Consider the following 21,752-nt stretch of genomic DNA (forward strand, 5'->3'; position numbering starts at 1 on the left):
GTGCATTGATTCCTACATACTTGCATATTGCACTTGTTATATTACTTTACATTGACAATATCCATGAGATATACATGTTATAAGTCGAAAGCAACCGCGGAAACTTCATCTTCCTTTGTGTTGCTTCAATATCTTTACTTTGAATTATTGCTTTATGAGTTAACTCTTATGCAAGACTTATTGATGCTTGTCTTGAAGTACTATTCATGAAAAGTCTTTGCTATATGATTCACTTGTTTACTCATGTCATATACATTGTTTTGATCGCTGCATTCATTACATATGCTTACAATAGTATGATCAAGGTTATGATGGCATGTCACTCTGAAATTATCTTTGTTTATCGTTTACATCGCTCGGGACGAGCGAAACTAAGCTTGGGGATGCTGATACGTCTCCGACGTATCGATAATTTCTTATGTTCCATGCCACATTATTGATGATATCTACATGTTTTATGCATACTTTATGTCATATTTATGCATTTTCTGGAACTAACCTATTAACAAGATGCCGAAGAGCCAGTTGCTGTTTTCTGCTGTTTTTGGTTTCAGAAATCCTAGTAAGGAAATATTCTCGGAATTGGACGAAATCAACGCCCAGGGGCCTATTTTGCCATGAAGCTTCCAGATGACCGGAGAGTCAACGAAGTGGGGCCACAAGGTGGCCAGGGGGTAGGGCGGCGCGGCCCCACCCTTGGTCGCGCCGACCTGTCTCCTGGGCCCCTCGCGACGCCCCCTGACCTACCCTTCCGCCTACAAATAGCCTTCGTCGGGAAACGCCCAGTACCGAGAGCCACGATACGGAAAACCTTCCAGAGACGCCGCCGCCGCCAATCCCATCTCGGGGGACTCAGGAGATCGCCTCCGGCACCCTGCCGGAGAGGGGAATCATCTCCCGGAGGACTCTACGCCGCCATGGTCGCCTCCGGAGTGATGAGTGAGTAGTCTACCCCTGGACTATGGGTCCATAGCAGTAGCTAGATGGTTGTCTTCTCCCCATTGTGCTTAATTGTTGGGTCTTGTGAGCTGCCGAACATGATCAAGATCATCTATCTCTAATTCTATATGTTGTGTTTGTTGGGATCCGATGAATAGAGAATACCATGTTATGTTGATTATCAATTTATATCTATGTGTTGTTTATGATCTTGCATGCTCTCCGTTACTAGTAGATGCTCTGGCCAAGTTGATGCTTGTAACCCCAAGAGGGAGTATTTATGCTCGATAGTGGGTTCATGTCTCTGTGAATCTGGGGGAGTGAGAGAAACCTCTAAGATTATGGATGTGCTGTTGCCACTAGGGATAAAGCATTGATGCTATGTCCGAGGATGTAGTTATTGATTACATTACGCGCAATACTTAATGCAATTGTCTGTTGTTAGCAACTTAATACTGGAAGGGGTTCAGATGATAACTCGAAGGTGGACTTTTTAGGCATAGATGCATGCTGGATAGCGGTCTATGTACTTTGTCGTAATGCCCAATTAAATCTCACTATACTCATCATAATATGTATGTGCATGGTCATGCCCTCTCTATTTGTCAATTGCCCAACTGTAATTTGCTCACCCAACATGCTGTTTATCTTATGGGAGAGACACCTCTAGTGAACTGTGGACCCCGGTCCAATTGTTTACATCTGAAATACAATCTACTGCAATTGTTCTACTGTTCTCTGCAAACAATCATCATCCACACTATACATCTAATCCTTTGTTACAGCAAGCCGGTGAGATTGACAACCTCACTGTTTCGTTGGGGCAAAGTACTTGGTTTGTGTTGTGCAGGTTCCACGTTGGCGCCGGAATCCCTGGTGTTGCGCCGCACTACATCTCGCCGCCATCAACCTTCACGTGCTTCTTGGCTCCTACTGGTTCGATAAACCTTGGTTTCATACTGAGGGAAAACTTGCCGCTGTACGCATCACACCTTCCTCTTGGGGTTCCCAACGGACGCGTGCTGTACGCGTATCAATGCCGAAGAGCCAGTTGCTGTTTTCTGCTGTTTTTGGTTTCAGAAATCCTAGTAAGGAAATATTCTCGGAATTGGACGAAATCAACGCCCGGGGGCCTATTTTGCCACGAAGCTTCCGGAAGACCGAAGAGGAGACGAAGTGGGGCCACGAGGTGGCCGGACACCGGGGCGGCGCGGCCCGGCCCTTGGCCGCGCCGACCTGTCGTCCGGGCCCCTCGTGTGGCCCCTCGACCTCGCCCTTCCGCCTACATATAGTCTTCGTCGCGAAACCCCCAGCACCGAGAGCCACGATACGGAAAACCTTCCAGAGACGCCGCCGCCGCCAATCCCATCTCGGGGATTCAGGAGATCGCCTCCGGCACCCTGCCGGAGAGGGGAATCATCTCCCAGAGGACTCTTTACCGCCATGGTCGCCTCCGGAGTGATGAGTGAGTAGTTCACCCCTGGACTATGGGTCCATAGCAGTAGCTAGATGGTTGTCTTCTCCTCATTGTGCTTCATTGTCGGGTCTTGTGAGCTGCCTAACATGATCAAGATCATCTATCTGTAATGCTACATGTTGTGTTTGTTGGGATCCGATGGATAGAGAATACTATGTTATGTTGATTATCAAGCTATTACCTATGTGTTGTTTATGATCTTGCATGCTCTCCGTTGTTAGTAGAGGCTCTGGCCAAGTTTTTGCTAGAAACTCCAAGCGGGAGTATTTATGATCGATAGTGGGTTCATGCCTCCATGAAATCTGGGACAGTGACAGAAAGTTCTAAGGTTGTGGATGTGCTGTTGCCACTAGGGATAAAACATTGATGCTATGTCCGAGGATGTAGTTATTGATTACATTACGCACCATACTTAATGCAATTGTCTGTTGTTTGCAACTTAATACCGGAAGGGGTTCGGATGATAACCTGAAGGTGAACTTTTTAGGCATAGATGCATGCTGGATAGCGGTCTATGTACTTTGTCGTAATGCCCAATTAAATCTCACTATACTCATCATATCATGTATGTGCATGGTCATGCCCTCTCTATTTGTCAATTTCCCAACTGTAATTTGTTCACCCAACATGCTATTTATCTTATGGGAGAGACACCACTAGTGAACTATGGACCCCGGTCCATTCTTTTAATCGAATACAATCTACTGCAATACTTGTTCTATTGTTTTCTGCAAACAATCATCATCCACACTCTACATATAATCCTTTGTTACAGCAAGCCGGTGAGATTGACAACCTCGCTGTTTCGTTGGGGCAAAGTACTTTGGTTGTGTTGTGCAGGTTCCACGTTGGCGCCGGAATCCCTGGTGTTGCGCCGCACTACATCTCGCCGCCATCAACCTTCAACGTGCTTCTTGGCTCCTACTGGTTCGATAAACCTTGGTTTCTTACTGAGGGAAAACTTACTGCTGTACGCATCACACCTTCCTCTTGGGGTTCCCAACGGTCCCGTGCTGTACGCGTATCAAGCACTCAAGCAATTTACTTTGGAATGGCAGAGAAATGCCATGTAGTAGGTAGGTATGGTGGACACAAGTGGCATAGTTTTTGGCTCAAGGATTTGGATGCACGAGAAGTAATCCCTCTCAATACAAGGCTTAGGCTAGCAAGGTTATTTGAAACAAACACAAGTATGAACCGATACAGAAAAACTTACATAAGAACATATTGCAAGCATTATAAGACTCTACATTGTCTTCCTTGTTGTTCAAACACCTTTACCAGAAAGTATCTAGACCTTAGAGAGACCAATCATGCAAACCAAATTTTAACCAGCTCTATGTAGTTCTTCATTAATAGGTGCAAACTATATGATGCAAGACCTTAAACATGATCTATATGAGCACAACAATTGCCAAGTATCAAGTTATTCAAGACATCATACCAATTACCACATGTAGCATTTTCTGTTTCCAACCATATAACAATTAACGAAGCAGTTTCAACCTTCGCCATGAACATTAAAAGTTAAGAACACATGTGTTCATATGAACCACCGGAGCGTGTCTCTCTCCCACACAAGCATGAATTTATTCAAACAAAACAAAAATAAAAACAAACAGACGCTCCAAGTAAAGTACATAAGATGTGACTGAATAAAAATATAGTTTCAAGAGAAGAAACCTGATAAATTGTTGATGAAGAAGGGGATGCCTTGGGCATCCCCAAGCTTAGATGCTTGAGTCTTCTTGAAATATGCAGGGATGAACCACCGGGGGCATCCCCAAGCTTAGACCTTTCACTCTTCTTAATCATATATCATCCTCTTCTCTTGACCCTTGAAAACTTCCTCCACACCAAACTCAAAACAAACTCATTAGAGTGTTAGTGCATAATCAAAAACTCACATGTTCAGAGGTGACACAATCATTCTTCACACTTCTGGACATTGCTCAAAGCTACTGGAAGTCAATGGAACAAAGAAATCCATCCAACATAGCAAAAGAAGGAGTGCAAAATAAAAGGCAGAATCTGTCAAAACAGAACAGTCCGTAAAGACGAATTTTTTAGAGGCACTAGACTTGCTCAGATGAAAATGCTCAAATTGAATGAAAGTTGCGTACATATCTGAGGATCACGCAAGTAAATTGGCAGATTTTTCTGAGTTACCTACAGAGAACCCTGCCCAAATTCGTGACAGACAGAAATCTATTTCTGTGCAGTAATCCAAATCTAGTATCAACCCTACTATCAAAGACTTTACTTGGCACAACAATGCAATAAAATAAAGATAAGAAGAGGTTTCTACAGTAGTAACAACTTCCAAGACTCAAAAATAAAACAAAATTACTGTAGTAAAACAAAAACATGGGTTATCTCCCAAGAAGTGCTTTCTTTATAGCCATTAAGATGGGCTCAGCAATTTTAATGATGCACTCGCAAGAAATAAGAGTTGAAGCAAAAGAGAGCATCAAAAAGCAAATTTGAAACACATTTAAGTCTAACCCACTTCATATGAAAAGGAATCTTGTAAATAAACAAATTCATGAAGCATAATGCAACAAGAATAGAAAGATAAAACAAGTGCAACTTCAAGATTTTAAGCAAAAAGAGAGATGTTTTAGTAACATGACAATTTCTACAACCATATTTTCCTCTCTCAGAATAATATCCAGTAGCATCATGAGCAAACTCAATAATATAACTATCACATATATAAAGCATTCTTATCATGAGTCTCATGCATAAAATTATTACTACTCCCAACATAAGCATAGTCATTCTTATTAATTGTAGTGGGAGCAAATTCAACAAAGTAGCTATCATCAAATATAGGAGGCATATTGTAATCACAATTAGATTTATCCTCCATAGTAGGCGGCACCAAAAGACCACTATCATTATAATCATCATAAATAGGAGGCAAAGTATCATCAAAGAAAATTTTCTCCTCAATGCTTGGGGGACTAAAAATATCATGCTCATCAAAGCCAGCTTCCCCAAGCTTAGAATTTTCCATATCATTAGCAACAATGGTGTTCAAAGTGTTCATACTAATAACATTGCCATTAGCATGCAAATAAGGTTCCATAGGTTTTTTAATTTTTGCAACACACCATTTATGTCTTAACTCAGGAGATAGATAAAAAAGCTCATAGTTGCTTTCCATTATGCCTTACTAGTGATAAACAAGAACCAAAAAGATGCAATTGCAGGATCTAAAGGAAATAGCTTCGAGCACTTACAACGGCGCCAGAAACTAGCTTAGTTGCCGGGAACCGGAGTGTGAGTGCCTTTTACCTTTCCTCCCCGGCAACGGCGCCAGAAAATAGCTTGATGTCTACTCACACTTCTTTTCCTGTAGACAGTGTTGGGCCTCCAAGAGCAGAGGTTTGTAGAACAGCAGCAAGTTTCCCTTAAGTGAATCACCCAAGGTTTATCGAACTCAGGGAGGAAGAGGTCAAAGATATCCCTCTCAAGCAACCCTGCAATTACGATACAAGAAGTCTCTTGTGTCCCCAACACACCCAATACACTTGTCAGATGTATAGGTGCACTAGTTCGGCGAATAGATAGTGAAATACAAGTAATATGGATGTATATGAGTGGTAATAGCAATATGAATAAAATATGGTAGCGAGTAAACATGCAGTGGAACAGTAAATAAACGGTGTCCTCCCCTGCAACGGCACCAGAAAATACTTGCTGGCGTGCAGTTGATGTGGGAGATAGGAATCTTTGTGGTGTGACTTTTCTATTCGGAAACAAGGCCTAGGGATCATACTTTCACTATTGGACACTCTCAACATTGATCACATAACTGAAACTACTCTACACTCTCTTGTTGGATGACAAACACCATTAATTGTGTAGGGCTACAAGAGCACCTCAAGGCCGGAGTTATCAAGCTCCACAACATTCGATGTTCATATTTAAATAACCTTAGAGTGCATGATAGACCAACGCAATTATACCAAGTACTAACATAGCATGCACACTGTCACCGACAGACTATGAAAGGAGGAATAGATCACATGAATACCATCATAGTAATAGTTAACTTCATAATCTACAAGAGATCACAATCATAAACTACGCCAAGTACTACATGATGCACACACTCGTCACCATTACATCATGGAGGAGGAATAGAGTACTTTAATAACATCACTAGAGTAGCACATAGATGAATAGTGATACAAAACTCATATGAATCTCAATCATGTAAGGCAGCTCATGAGATCATTGTATTGAAGTACATAGGAGAGAGATTAACCACATAGCTACCGGTACAACCCTTAGCCTCGAGGGAGAACTACTCCCTCCTCATGGAAGACAACAGCGGTGATGAAGATGGCGGTGGTGTCGATGGAGATGCCTTCCGGGGGCAATTCCCCGTCCCGGCGGCGTGCCGGAACAGAGGCTTCTGTCCCCCAGATCTTGGCTTCGCGATGGTGGTGGCTCTGGAAGGTTTCTCGTACCGTGGCTTATTCGTATCGAAGATTTAGGTCAGGGGGCTTCTTATAGGCGAAGAGGCGGAGTCGGAAGGGCTACGGAGCCGCCACACAATAGCCCCCCCCTTGGGCCGCGCCGGCCACATGTGTGGGCCCCCCAGGGCTCCCCTCTGGTGCCTATCGTGTGTTCTGGAAGCTTCGTGGAATTATAAGATGCTGGGCGTTGATTTCGTCCAATTCCGAGAATATTTCCTTACTAGGATTTCTGAAACCAAAAACAGCAGAAAACAGGAACTAGCACTTCGGCATCTTGTCAATAGGTTAGTTCCAGAAAATGCATAATAATGACATAAAGTGTGAACAAAACATGTAGGTATTGTCATAAAACAAGCATGGAACATCAGAAATTATAGATACGTTAGAGACGTATTAGCTACCTATGATGACGGAGCTTCCCAGTTGGAGTGACTCATGAATTAGGCGAAGCAAGGTGTGACGCCCCAGAACTGGTATCCTGAGGATTCCAGCGAACCCACCGAAATCCGCACGATATCGATTCTGAGGTGCCCTCCGACACGACGTGCGTGACGAATCACACACGTGATGCCAGAGGAATTAACACTAGCGGTAACATTACAACAGGTTGACAATAGAGCCCACAAGATACATATATATTACAACAAGGACTCCAATGAGTCAAGATACAAATATACAATACAAAGATCTGAATCATACAGAAGATCGAAACGTCCGAGTACGGGCAAGATACAAATGGACTAAGAAACCTGAAGATAAATGATGGCGTCCATAACCCTGCCCAGGCCAAGCCGGAAGGGTAACCTTGATAACATCGTCATCTTGTACCTGTCGAAGTCAGGCCATCGGTTGCCGACAAAAGGGAGGAAACAGAAGAGAAAAAGAAAAGGCGATAGTAAGTACCAAGGAACGAACTACGGCACGTACTTAGCGAGACTAGAAATGGCTATGCTCGTCGGGCGGATATATCGCCTGGGGATATATGGTGGGTTTAGCGGCATCAAAACTATAACCAATAGAGACACGCTACAACATCCGTCTAAACAGAGAAGATAAGAGAGCGCAAAAGGTAACAGATAAATACTACACAAACATAACCCAGCCGATTACGCATATCCCCTTCAACAAAGCGAAGAGGCAATGTAAAAGGCACTCAACGGTGGAAAAGTTTTATTAGGCATCGGTTGTAGTAATTCTATATTACTATGCAAGTTATTAGCTAATTATTAGCATCAACATAAAGGTCTAAGTTGTTCTATGATCAAGCTATACAATTCCAAGTCGTCCATAACCACGGACACGGCTTATCGATAAGATGTACACCCTGCAGGGTTTGCCCAAATGTAACCATACGCATGCTCGAACCCGCGTAGCAAGTGCGGAGTCTCACAACAAGACCGTTCCCAGTTCAACAAGAAAGTCTAGGGGGGCCACCCGACTAAGCTACCCGTAACGAAGTCCGGCCGTACTCCGAAGCGGACTCAGGGTTTGCGACGGCGGCTAGGCGTGCGAACCACAAACTTTCGCTAAACGTCCCGTAGGGTACAGTACAGAATATAAACACACGAAGGCAACAGGAAGTAAACACCCGAAGGCAACAGTAAGTAAAGCATGGCATATATGGCATAGGGAAATAAAACCAAGATTGTGGCCCCCTTTTCAACTGACTTGAGAAAAGGTAATGGGTGAGGGGGGGTCCCAATAATCGTCCCCACGTACGGGTAGAGCGCTCAATCTCGGAACAGATAACAAGAACTCGGGTCCTAGGGGACATTAGCAAGTCAAAGTTCCGATGCTTTCGCAAAGGGGCTCACAGATGCCTCTGCTTACAATTTTAGTTGTTAACAATTAAATAGAGCATGTGTATCTCCGATAACTGATATAGCATGTGATAACCTCCCAACAACCCAACATATCCCGATAACAGATCGAGATAAACAACAGAGCCTAAAGAAGCCTATGACTCGCAAGGCTCAAACATCAAGCAACGACTATGGGTAAGGAATGATACATATAGGATTATTATGGTAAACAAGTGGAATAGGACACGTGACTCGATAAAGAATCGCAACATAAGGATAGCAGTGAGAGGGAGAGCAAAATATAAAATAGGTGAAGAGGGAGGGCTCGCCCGTGGAAAGCTGCAGAAGAACTTGTCGCATCTCACAACACCACTTTGCGATCCTATCTGGGAAGAAGTAAATGCTAGAACAAACAACGGAGGTAAATCTTACAACTACGGAATAAGAACCGGCATGATCAAGATGATATGCATGACATGGCAGATATGGTGCAATGCAACTTATCCAATTAATCGGGGTCGGAACCCCGAACAAACAAATTAGGTTGGAGTTGCATTTCTACCGTTAAAGTTAAGTGGTTGTTAGCATGGCAGTAGCATGGCAAGGGTGAGCTACTTCAAGTTTAAATGGAACTGGGACAACAAATAGTTATATCCCACATATTCCATATGTTCCATATTAGGTGATAATGCAAACTATCACGAGATGGTATGAAGCATGACGAAACAACATACATGGATGGCATATTCATGTTCATCACATTTTTCTGATAAATTTTCATATAGAACACTTTGCATTTTGAATTACCATTTAAAAGTTATTAACAAATCAGTTTTTCTTATTTAAAATAGAAAACATAAATTATTTTAAATGGAAAAAGGGCGCAGATATAAATTTTAAAAAGGGGGGAGGACCCCGGGTAGAGTTTTCAAGCATTCAGGGGGTTTTCTTAAAACTAACAGAGGGCAGGGGCTGCGGGTTGGTAACCAAAATAGGCAGGGGCCTATTTGCAAGTATTGCAGATCTGGGGGGGGGGGGCAAAACGTTTCTCACCAAGGCGGTTTGACCCGCGGACAATGACGGGTGGGGCCCAGGATGCCGACTGGATGACACCGTGGCGAAGCTTCCGGGTGTGCACGGAAGGTGCTCGACAGGAGGTTTCCGCGCGGGGAGCGGCGGTGACCATGCAGGGCGTCGCGCGTGCGGGCGTCTGGAGGCATACCAGGAAGCGCACGTGACTGCGTCGGGCACCTCTCGTCGGCGCGAAGCAGATGTAGGTGGTGCTATCGAAGGGTAACCACCGGAGGGTCGCCGGCGACGTCGATCTTCGGAGAAGGTGGATGGCAACACAGTGAGAAGGAGGACCATGAAAAGAGGGAGGAGGGGAAGGGCTCCGGGGGGTATAAAAAGGAGAGAGAGGGAGCATGTGGGAGGGTGGTGCGGTGGTTGTGGAGGACCACGGTGGTCACGCGGCTCGCGTTCTCTCTGGGAAAGACAACAACGACGAAGAAAAGGTGAGAGGGGTGTTCGAAGGGGTATGGCTAAGGTGGGCTGGGCTGGGCCAGAAGAGGAAGGAAGGAAAAGGGAGGTGGGCCGATCTGCTGGGGAGATGGGCCAGGTAAGAGAGGCCAGGGGAAGAGGGGGGTTTGCTTTTTTTTTTCTTCTCCTTTTCTTTCCAAAACTGATTTCCACACTTTGAATTTGAAAAATAAGGTGAGAAAGAGATTCAAAAAGTATTTTTTAAAATATTTATTTTAGTTATAACCAAAACAAAACACATTGTTATTCCAAATTTAATTGTTAAGTAAGATTAATTATAAAATAGAGATTATGAGATGGGGAGATTAGAGATTTATTATTATTGGAAAAGATAAGAGAAAGAGGGATTTTTAAAATAAACATATGAGAGGGAAAACAACAAGCTAGGGTTTATAAAAATAATTTTATTTGTTGAAAAACATGGTTGATGTGATGCATATGCCATGAACATGCAGAAAAGAAAAGAGCAAACAAAAATCTAATAGGGTACTACCCTGGGCCGTTACACAAGGGAAAGGTTTTGGTCGACCACCCTCTGCCGGCACACCAAGGAAGTGTGTATCGTAAGACGCTAAGATCCGGTCGGCGCGTGTGGGTAAAGTTGTACACCTGTGTAGGTTTAAATATTTTCGAAAAGTCGTTTCCATAGTTACTGATGACTTGGTGATGGATTCTGTGATCATAGACAACTTCAACCTAATCGTAGAACTTGGAATCAATGTATGAATAAGGATCCCTTCTCAGGGTATCGAGGGGGTAATCCTAGTTGATAGGTTCAGGTGATGATGGATATTTAGTGGATTCAATATGATGATAAGTAGAGCTAGAAATATCGCTCTCTTATCCCTTTTTAAAATGATCTGAGTAGACGAGCTTTGGCTCCCTCTTGTTTTACAAAGGAAAACCGGTTTTGCGCAAAATAAGATCTACTTAAAGCCTCGCATGCCAGCTTTCCTAACAGGTTGTACTAAGTCTTGCCGAGTCCATGTACTCAGCTTTCCATGTTTTGTTTTAGACAAAGTTGCTCCAACAAATGGTGGTTCCTAGGTCGACATCGACGAGTAGCTTAGGATTTCTAGGTGGCAGCCTGGAATCTATGGGCTAGGATGCCGCCATTATGCTCCCGGCCTCTTAGGCCTTTTTCTATCTTGCTATTTACAATAGCATAACTTCGCTTTCTTTGACTGATGAAATGTCAGGTCAGTGACCTCTGCTTGTAATGCTTTGGTTCAGTTATGAGCTTGTATTACTCTTTGAGTCGTAGAATCACTGTTGTGTTACAGATTCTCATCATGTAGGCCCTAGAGATCTAGGTTTGGCTTATGCCAGATTTGATGTCTGGGTTTGTCTAGCCCCGACCTCCACGGTCGCGACAGGTTTTGGTATGGACTTCATGTAGGAAACCCTTTCCATTGGTTGATGTTGAGTCTAGTGTTTGTGAAAACTATTTGAAAGCTAAAAGTATTTACGAAAAATCTGAATAGGATTCTTTTTACTCCTTATCTGGCATCGCTCTAATTCAGAGTCACACTTTACCTTGTGTTGATTTGAAAAAGTTTACCATCTCTTCTGGTCTTTCAAAACTTAGGTGCCTCAAGGGCAGGTCCTTTTATTAACCAGTTGACCTAGTGTTAAGTTTGCAAGACTCTAGAGAATTTGTGTGCGTGTGTTTCGAGTTTTCTTTCCTTCTCTTGCTTCAAGAGAGAGTTATCTTTCCATCATAATTTCTGTCTTGTGCGTTTGTTGTTTCCCTTTGTTTTGTTTCAAATCATGGTGTAACTTATACTTTGTGGGATCTACTTCCATCATAATCTCGCTATGTAGTGGTTTCCACATAATTCTATTCTAGGCTTCGAGGTTTCCTTTCACCTTGTATGCCTCCTTTTTAATTGCTTGTGTACTTTTGAAGCTAGGTATGGTTTCTCGAAAGTTACCTTGTGATTACTACCTCGTAGTGTCCTCTGTGTCACTCAGATAGTAGTTACTCCTTTCTCTGGATTTTAACCCTTGGACTTGAACTGAAGGTCCCGGAATGTGTTGAGTTCTCTCAGTGTGAACTTAGTACATGATGATGGCCTTTAACCCAAGATCCTTTCTGTTGATCCCTGTTGCTAATGGTCAAACATTACACCTAGGTTGCTAATTTCAAATCAAGCCTTCAAGCTTGTGGTCGTTGTCGTTTTGAATTGCGAAAACAAAGATCTCCCCTACCAATAGCAATGGAAGATATTCTGGCATGGAACCAAAATGATCACGACAAGAGTGTTCTTTGTGAGTCTCACATATATGTCTGTGACCCTGCAAAACCTCCCTTTTCACTCTGCGTTTCGCAAGAGTGTTATCTTGTGCATCTACATCTCAGGATTTCTGATCCAGATCATGTTCCTCCTCTTAGTTACTTTCCAACCTTTGTCTGCTAGTTAGAAGCCAAGTGGTAAATGTGCATTGGTGTTTTACAGTGCATGTTACACTTGTGGTCTTTCAAGACATTCCATTCGAGATGTCAGGAGAAACAAACTCCAGTACCTCATCCATTTCTTAGACTTGGTCAAAGTGTTGGGATCCACATGATATGAGATTTATGCACTTTTTGTTATGTTCTACCTTAGAGTATCACACTCTTTTATATCAATGTCGTGCTGAGTCTCATGACCTTACCGATGAAGGGATGCTTTACATATCTATACTCACCCTTCCTCCGAGCTGTTTGCGCTTGGGAATGTTGGGGTGTGTGTATTGATGTGGCCTTCCAAAATTCTAAGTAATCTTTATTGCTTTGAAATCCAAGGACATTTGTGTCATTCTTAGCATGATTGGTTAATCCATCACTATGCCAAGTTTGATTGTGTTCCCTAGTCTGCTATCTAGGCACACATCCGGTCAAAGAGTTAAGTTCGTACCAAAGCTCTCAAGACCACATCTGTTGCTTTGTGAAGCAAGCTCCCTCTCGAACTCAGTGATATATCGGGGTTCGAGATATCCTAGATGTCTTTCCGGAAGTATCTCCATGTTACCACATGACTATGATATCAAGTTGTGAGTAAGTTGGTTATCTAAATTGCTTGTTTCTCTAAGAAATCGTACCATGGATATCCGGGACTAGTTGGTTGAGCTTAAACAACAACTTGGAGAGTTTAAAGACAAAAGCTCTATCAGACTTGTTTCTTCTTAAATGTATGTCTAGTTTTGTTTGTGTTGAAGTAAGGAAGTATATCCTTCATGGATATGCTATCTTCCCAAATCTTTGACTTGAGCTTGGGCTATCATCAAATCAAATTCATTTTCAAGGACTATCTTGATGATATTTATACTTTATACTCATGGTGTTTAGCCTGAGTACATTTTCATGCCCCTTGGTCTGACCAATACTTTTGCCTTGTTCATCCAACATATGATCCCCTCTTCTTGGAGTATCTTGATAAGTTTTTTGTTGATCCCATCGATGACATTCTTATTCTCTCCATGTATAAAGAGGTTCACATTGAACAGTTGGCACTAATGTTGGAAACTTTTAAGAACCATCTTTGTGTTATCACGAAGTATGTGTTCTGGATGTTGGAAGTGACCTTCTCTGGTTCATGTGCATTTGTTGAAATATGTCGTCATGGATCCGAGTATAGTTCCCTTTGTTTTCCTCGGGGATCATCGCAAGTCGGTCATGCATGTGCGGAATATTCTTGAGATGGAAGCTTGTTACCTCCATTTTCTTGAAAAGTTCCTTTATGTACACTAAGCCATTGACTGTTTTTTCAAGAATGAGAAGAAGCTTAAGAACTTCAATATCTGGTTTGTAGGTCTGCAAAAAACGCATCACACCGATCAACATCATTGATAGGAACCTTGGCAGTATGTTCCATAACATCTGCAAGAAATTCCTCTACATGATTCGCCCCTCCACTACCAGCATCATTGCCAGGCACGTCGAGAAGATGTTCAATGACATTAGCAGCAAATCCCTATATATGATTCACCTCTCCATGATAAGCATCATTGTTAATAGGCACCTCGGCAGGATGCTCAATCGCATTTTCATCAAAGTTCTCTGCATGATTCACCAATCCATGATCAGGATTATTGTCAGGCAGCTCGATAGGATATTCAATACTTTCCGTATGAAATTCTAGTGCATGATTTACACTTCCATCATCAGGAACCACAGGATGTTCTATAACCCCTGCATCGAAGTCGTCTAAAATATTCACCTCTTCATGATTTGCAGGCAACTCGTTGCCATGTACAATAACAACTGCATTAGAGGGCTCTCCGTGATGTACCCACCTCTGGTAAGTAGGATCCATGCCCCTTACTAACAAGTGACACTGCACAGGAATTTGAGTACTATACTTGAGATTCAAACACTCCGTACATGGGCAGAGTATTTTATCATTCTCACGGAATCTATCTCGAACAAAGTTCATAAATCCAATCAGACCTTCCACGTATTCTTTCGAAAAACATGAACCATGCATCACACATGTTCTATCCATCAAGTGACACTAATTTGCACAATATTCGGAGGCTTCAAATTTCAGAAAATTGTCCAAAAAAATACTTCCAGAGCGTTCTAAAATTGCACATTACTCGGAGAAATTATTTTAGGATGTATGTACTAGTAATATATGGATGATACTTTTATAGATTTTTTTCTAATAAAGGGAATATATCAAAATCAGAAGATACCAATTACACCCAGCCTCTCCAACAATGCAACATCCTAATGGCAGTACGGATGCACACAACCAAAAAAGAGAAAGAGGCCAGAGCCTTCACGTGGATGCAACCTGCCGGCCTAAAGAAGTGGTTATTTGGATCAGGCTGGACGCTGGAGAATGTGGTGAGGTGCAAGAAATGGTGGACGGCGGTGATGGATCCGCTCGGGTGCCGGAAGCGGCAATATACGGCACGGAGGGGACACCCGTAGACGTCGTGGTGGAGTACGGAGAAGTTGTACGGGGCACATGTGGAAATGGATCTACCTTGCGTCGCCGTGCTAGCTAGCTAGTTTTGGGCGGCGCTGCAGGTAATGCAACCTGGCCCTGGCCCGCCTGAATTTGGTAATTCAAAAATTTGGGGGAAAGCCCTCCCGCCGAATACAGTTTGCAGGGCGCGAACATTCTTTATTTTTAGACAAGACCGAGTCGTTCTGAGAAGAACCTGAATCTAGCTGAATAGATCTGGGTCGGGATATAACTTTCTAGGAATAGGCCTTGGGCCCATTATTTGGCTTCGAATATATTCTGGGATCTTCTATGTGTCTTGTTTCAACAAGAATAAATTGGAACTGGGCCAAGTAATTTAGGGCCCATAATTTCCTCTGCGTGTCTTGTTTCGACCTGAATAAATTTGCCTTGGGCCTTTAGTCAGCCAATCTAGCCCAAGAACACCACGACGCGTAGCTGACAGGTGGGACACCTAGTGAATCCAGTTGGTCCCACGGCTACATGTGGGCCCGACGGGAATGGGACCAGGGACCAACCAAGCTCTGACAGACGCCCCCCACAAGTTCTGACATGTTGGGTCCACACTCTGACAGGTTGAGCCCACCAAGCTCGGGCATGTTGGGACCCACCAGGCTCTAACATGCAGACCCCACAGATCACTGGCATGCCGGACCCTCCAAAACTATCACACGAGGGTCCTACTAGGCTCTGGCATGCGGGCCCCACAGATATATGGCATGCCGAACCCACCAAAACTCTCAAAGAAGGGTCCCACCAGGCTCTGACCTGCGGGGCCATGCATCCAGAATTGACGACATGCAGACACTTGTGATGGCATGTGCGCAAATTTTTTTTTTGGCATGGCAACTGACATGTGGAACCCATATTGGTGGTATTGACAGTTTTGGTCCACCTCGCATGCTGGGAGGCTGTCGGAACAAGCGGCCCCACGCAGGTGGGTCGTGTCGATACCTGACATGCGGGCCCAAGTGCTGCAGGCTAGGTACATTTGTGCAGACAGTGGTTGTCTCCCCTTTCAAATATGGGTCCCCGTGCTGTTGGCCTTGGACTGTTGTGCGGGTATGCGAGTCTCAGATAATCAGTCAAAGTCTTTCGCTTATCTCCCCTGGCATGGGTCTTTCCCTGTGGTCTTAACCTTCCTGGCACCCCGGTAGCAAACCTCCTTGTTTGAGCATGTCTCCGGTGCCACGACAGAAGACCCTCAGTAATCGTCCGGCTGTATGCAACTACAGTGTATTGCCTCCTCCAGAGCGTAACCCGGCGTCAAGGGCCATAGTGACCCTCTGATACGTCTCCAACGTATCGATAATTTCTTGTGTTCCATGCCACATTATTGATGTTATCTACATGTTTTATGCACACTTTATATCATATTCGTGCATTTTCTGGAACTAACCTATTAACAAGATGCCGAAGTGCCGCTTCGTTGTTTTCGCTGTTTTTGGTTTCAGAAATCCTAGTAAAGAAATATTCTCGGAATTGGACGAAATAAAAGCCCGGAGGCCTATTTTCTCACGAAGCTTCCGGAAGTCCGAAGGAGAGACGAAGAGGGGCCACAGGGGCGCCAAACCCTAGGGCGGCGCGGCCCCCTTGGCCGCGCCGGCCGTGGTGTGGGCCCCCTGTGCCGCCTCTTGACCTGCCCTTCCGCCTACAAATAGCCTCCGTGACGAAACCCCCGATGACGAGAGCCACGATACGGAAAACATTACCGAGACGCCGTCGCCGCCGATCCCATCTCGGGGGATCCCGGAGATCGCTTCTCCGGCACCCTGCCGGAGAGGGGAATCATCTCCCGGAGGACTCTACACCGCCATGGTCGCCTCCGGAGTGATGAGTGAGTAGTCTACCCCTGGACTATGGGTCCATAGCAGTAGCTAGATGGTTGTCTTCTCCCCATTGTGCTATCATTGTCGGATCTTGTGAGCTGCCTATCATGATCAAGATCATCTATATGTAATTCTATATGTTGCGTTTGTTGGGATCCGATGAATAGAGAATACTTGTTATGTTGATTATCAAAGTTATGCTTATGTGTTGTTTATGATCTTGCATGCTCTCCGTTATTAGTAGATGCTCCGGCCAAGTAGATGCTTTTAACTCCAAGAGGGAGTACTTATGCTCGATAGTGGGTTCATGCCCGCATTGACACTCGGGACGAGTGACAGAAAGTTCTAAGGTTGTGTTGTGCTCGTTGCCACTAGGGATAAAACATTGATGCTATGTCTAAGGATGTAGTTGTTGATTACATTACGCACCATACTTAATGCAATTGTCCGTTGTTTGCAACTTAATACCGGAGGGGGTTCGGATGATAACTCTGAAGGTGGACTTTTTAGGCATAGATGCAGTTGGATGGCGGTCTATGTACTTTGTCGTAATGCCCAATTAAATCTCACTATACTCATCATGATATGTATGTGCATTGTCATGCTCTCTTTATTTGTCAATTGCCCAACCGTAATTTGTTCACCCAACATGCTGTTCGTCTTATGGGAGAGACACCTCTAGTGAACTCGTGGACCCCGGTCCAATTCTCTTTACTCGAAATACAATCTACTCGCAATACTTGTTTCTACTGTTTTCTCTGCAAACAATCATCTTCCACACAATACGGTTAATCCTTTGTTACAAGCAAGCCGGTGAGATTGACAACCTCACTCGTTTCGTTGGGGCAAAGTAGCTTGGTTGTGTTGTGCAGGTTCCACGTTGGCGCCGGAATCTCCGGTGTTGCGCCGCACTACATCCCGCCGCCATCAACCTTCAACGTGCTTCTTGGCTCCTCCTGGTTCGATAAACCTTGGTTTCTTTCGAGGGAAAACTTGCTGCTGTGCGCATCATACCTTCCTCTTGGGGTTGCCCAACGAACGTGTGAAATACACGCCATCAAGCTCTTTTTCCGGCGCCGTTGCCGGGAGATCAAGACACGCCGCAAGGGGAGTCTCCACTTCTCAATCTCTTTACTTTGTTTTTGTCTTGCTTTATTTTATTTACTACTTTGTTTGCTGCACTAAATCAAAATACAAAAAAAATTAGTTGCTAGTTTTACTTTATTTGCTATCTTGTTTGCTATATCGAAAACACAAAAAAAAATTAGTTTACTTGCATTTACTTTATCTAGTTTGCTTTATTTACTATTGCTAAAATGGCCAACGCTGAAAATACTAAGTTGTGTGACTTCACAACCACAAATAATAATGATTTCTTATGCACACCTATTGCTCCACCTGCTACTACAAGCAGAATTCTTTGAAATTAAACCTCGCTTTACTCGAATCTTGTCATGAACCATCAATTTTCACGGTGTTAGTTCCGATGATGCTCGCTGCCCATCTCAATAATTTTGTTGAACTATGTGAAATGCAAAAATATAAAGATGTAGATGGTGATATTATTAAACTAAAATTGTTCCCTTTCTCATTAAGAGGAAGAGCTAAAGATTGGTTGCTATCTCTGCCTAAGAATAGTATTGATTCATGGACTAAATGCAAGGATGCTTTTATTGGTAGATATTATCCCCCTGCTAAAATTATATCTTTGAGGAGTAGCATAATGAATTTTAAACAATTAGATACTGAACATGTTGCTCAAGCTTGGGAAAGAATGAAATCTCTGGTTAAAAATTGCCCAACCCATGGACTGACTACTTGGATGATCATCCAAACCTTCTATGCAGGACTAAATTTTTCTTCGCGGAATTTATTGGATTCAGCTGCTGGAGGTACCTTTATGTCCATCACATTGGGGGCGGCTACAAAACTTCTTGATGATATGATGATAAATTACTTCGAATGGCACACGGAAAGAGCACCACAAGGTAAGAAGGTAAATTCTGTTGAAGAATCCTCTTCCTTGAGTGATAAGGTTGATGCTATTATGTCTATGCTTGTGAATGATAGGACTAATGTTGATCCTAATAATGTTCCGTTAGCTTCATTGGTTGCACAAGAAGAACATGTTGATGTAAACTTCATTAAAAATAATAATTTCAACAACAATGCTTACCGGAACAATTCTAGTAACAACTATAGGCCATATCCTTATAATAATGGTAACGGTTATGCTAATTCTTATGGGAATTCTTACAACAATAATAGGAATTCACCCCCTGGACTTGAAGCCATGCTTAAAGAATTTATTAGTACACAAACTGCCTTTAACAAATCATGTTGAGGAAAAGCTCAATAAAATTGATATTCTTGTTTCTAGAGTTGATAGTCTTGCCTCCGATGTTGATCTTTTGAAATCGAAAGTTATGCCTAATAGGGATATTGAAAATAAAATTGTTACTACAGCAAATGCCATCCAAGTTAGAATTAATGAGAATATAAGATTAATGGGCTGAACTAGCGTGCTAGGTGGGATAGAGAAGAAAATGAAAAACTAGCTAAAGAGAAAAATATAGCTAAAGTTTGGACTATTACCACCACTAGTAATGATAATGCTACACATGTTGCTGCACCTCCTACTCATACTAATAAAAGAATTGGTGTTAGCAATGTTTCCACTTCTAATGCAAAGCGCGAAAAGCGCCTCGAAACTGCTAAAACTGCTGAAACTGCTTGTGATAAAGCTCGCTGAAATTTTTTCCAACATTGGGGATGATGATCCCATTGCTTTAGATTATAATGGTTTGAATTTTGATGATTGCCACATCTCTGAAGTTATAAAGTTCTTGCAAAAACTTGCTAAAAGTCCTAATGCTAGTGCTATAAATTTGGCTTTCACGCATCATATTACAAATGCTCTCATAAAAGCTAGAGAAGAGAAACTAGAGCGCGAAGCCTCTATTCCTAAAAAGCTAGAAGATGGTTGGGAGCCCATCATTAAGATGAAGGTTAAAGATTTTGATTGTAATGCTTTATGTGATCTTGGTGCAAGTATTTCGTTATGCCGAAGAAAATTTATAATATGCTTGACTTGCCACCGCTGAAAAATTGTTATTTGGATGTTAATCTTGCTGATCATTCTACAAAGAAACCTTTGGGTAAAGTTGATAATGTTCGCATTACCGTTAACAATAATCTTGTTCCCGTTGATTTTGTTGTCTTGGATATTGAATGCAATGCATCTTGTCCAATTATATTGGGAAGACCTTTTCTTCGAACTGTTGGTGCTATTATTGATATGAGGGAAGGTAATATAAAATATCAATTTCCTCTCAAGAAAGGTATGGAACACTTCCCTAGAAAGAGAATGAAGGTACCTTATGATTCTATCATTAGAACAAATTATGATGTTGATGCTTCATCTCTCGATGTTACTTGATACACACTTTCTGCGCCTAGCTGAAAGGCGTTAAAGAAAAGCGCTTATGGGAGACAACCCATGTTTTTACCTACAGTACTTTGTTTTTATTTTGTGTCTTGGAAGTTGTTTACTACTGTAGCAACCTCTCCTTATCTTAGTTTTGAGTTTTGTTGTGCCAAGTTAAGCCGTTGATAGAAAAGTAAGTACTAGATTTGGATTACTGCGCAGTTCCAGATTTCTTTGCTGTCACGAATCTGAGCCCACTGCCCTGCAGGAAGCTCAGAAAATTATGCCAATTTACGTGCATGATCCTCAGATATGTACGCAACTTTCATTCAATTTGAGCATTTTCATTTGAGCGAGTCTGGTGCCATTTTAAAATTCGTCAATACGAACTGTTCTGTTTTGACAGATTCTGCCTTTTATTTCGCATTGCCTCTTTCGCTATGTTGGATGAATTTCTTTGATCCACTAATGTCCAGTAGCATTATGCAATGTCCAGAAGTGTTAAGAATGATTGTGTCACCTCTGAATATGTCAATTTATATTGTGCACTAACCCTCTAATGAGTTGTTTTGAGTTTGGTGTGGAGGAAGTTTTCAAGGATCAAGAGAGGAGTATGATGCAACATGATCAAGGAGAGTGAAAGCTCTAAGCTTGGGGATGCACCCGGCGGTTCACCCCTGCATATATCAAGAAGACTCAAGCGTCTAAGCTTGGGGATGCCCAAGGCATCCCCTTCTTCATCAACAAATTATCAGGTTCCTCCCCTGAAACTACATTTTTATTCGGCCACATCTTATGTGCTTTTTCTTGGAGCGTCGTTTTGTTTTTGTTTTTGTTTTGTTTGAATAAAATGGATCCTAGCATTCACTTTATGGGAGAGATACACACTCCGCTGTAGCTTATGGACAAATATGTCCTTGGTTTCTACTCATAGTATTCATGGCGAAGTTTCTCCTTCGTTAAATTGTTATATGGTTGGAATTGGAAAATGATACATGTAGTAATTGCTATAAATGTTTTGGGTAATGTGATACTTGGCAATTGTTGTGCTCATGTTTAAGCTCTTGCATCATATGCTTTTCACCCATTAATGAAGAAATACATAGAGCATGCTAAAATTTGGTTTGCATATTTGGTTTCTCTAAGGTCTAGATAATTTCTAGTTTTGAGTTTGAACAACAAGGAAGACGGTATAGAGTATTATAATGCTTTCAATATGTCTTTTATGTGAGTTTTGCTGTACTAGTTCATCCTTGTGTTTGCCTCAAACAACCTTGCTAGCCTAAACCTT

Source organism: Lolium rigidum, chromosome 2, assembly GCF_022539505.1.
Source record: "Lolium rigidum isolate FL_2022 chromosome 2, APGP_CSIRO_Lrig_0.1, whole genome shotgun sequence".
NCBI lineage: Eukaryota > Viridiplantae > Streptophyta > Magnoliopsida > Poales > Poaceae > Lolium > Lolium rigidum.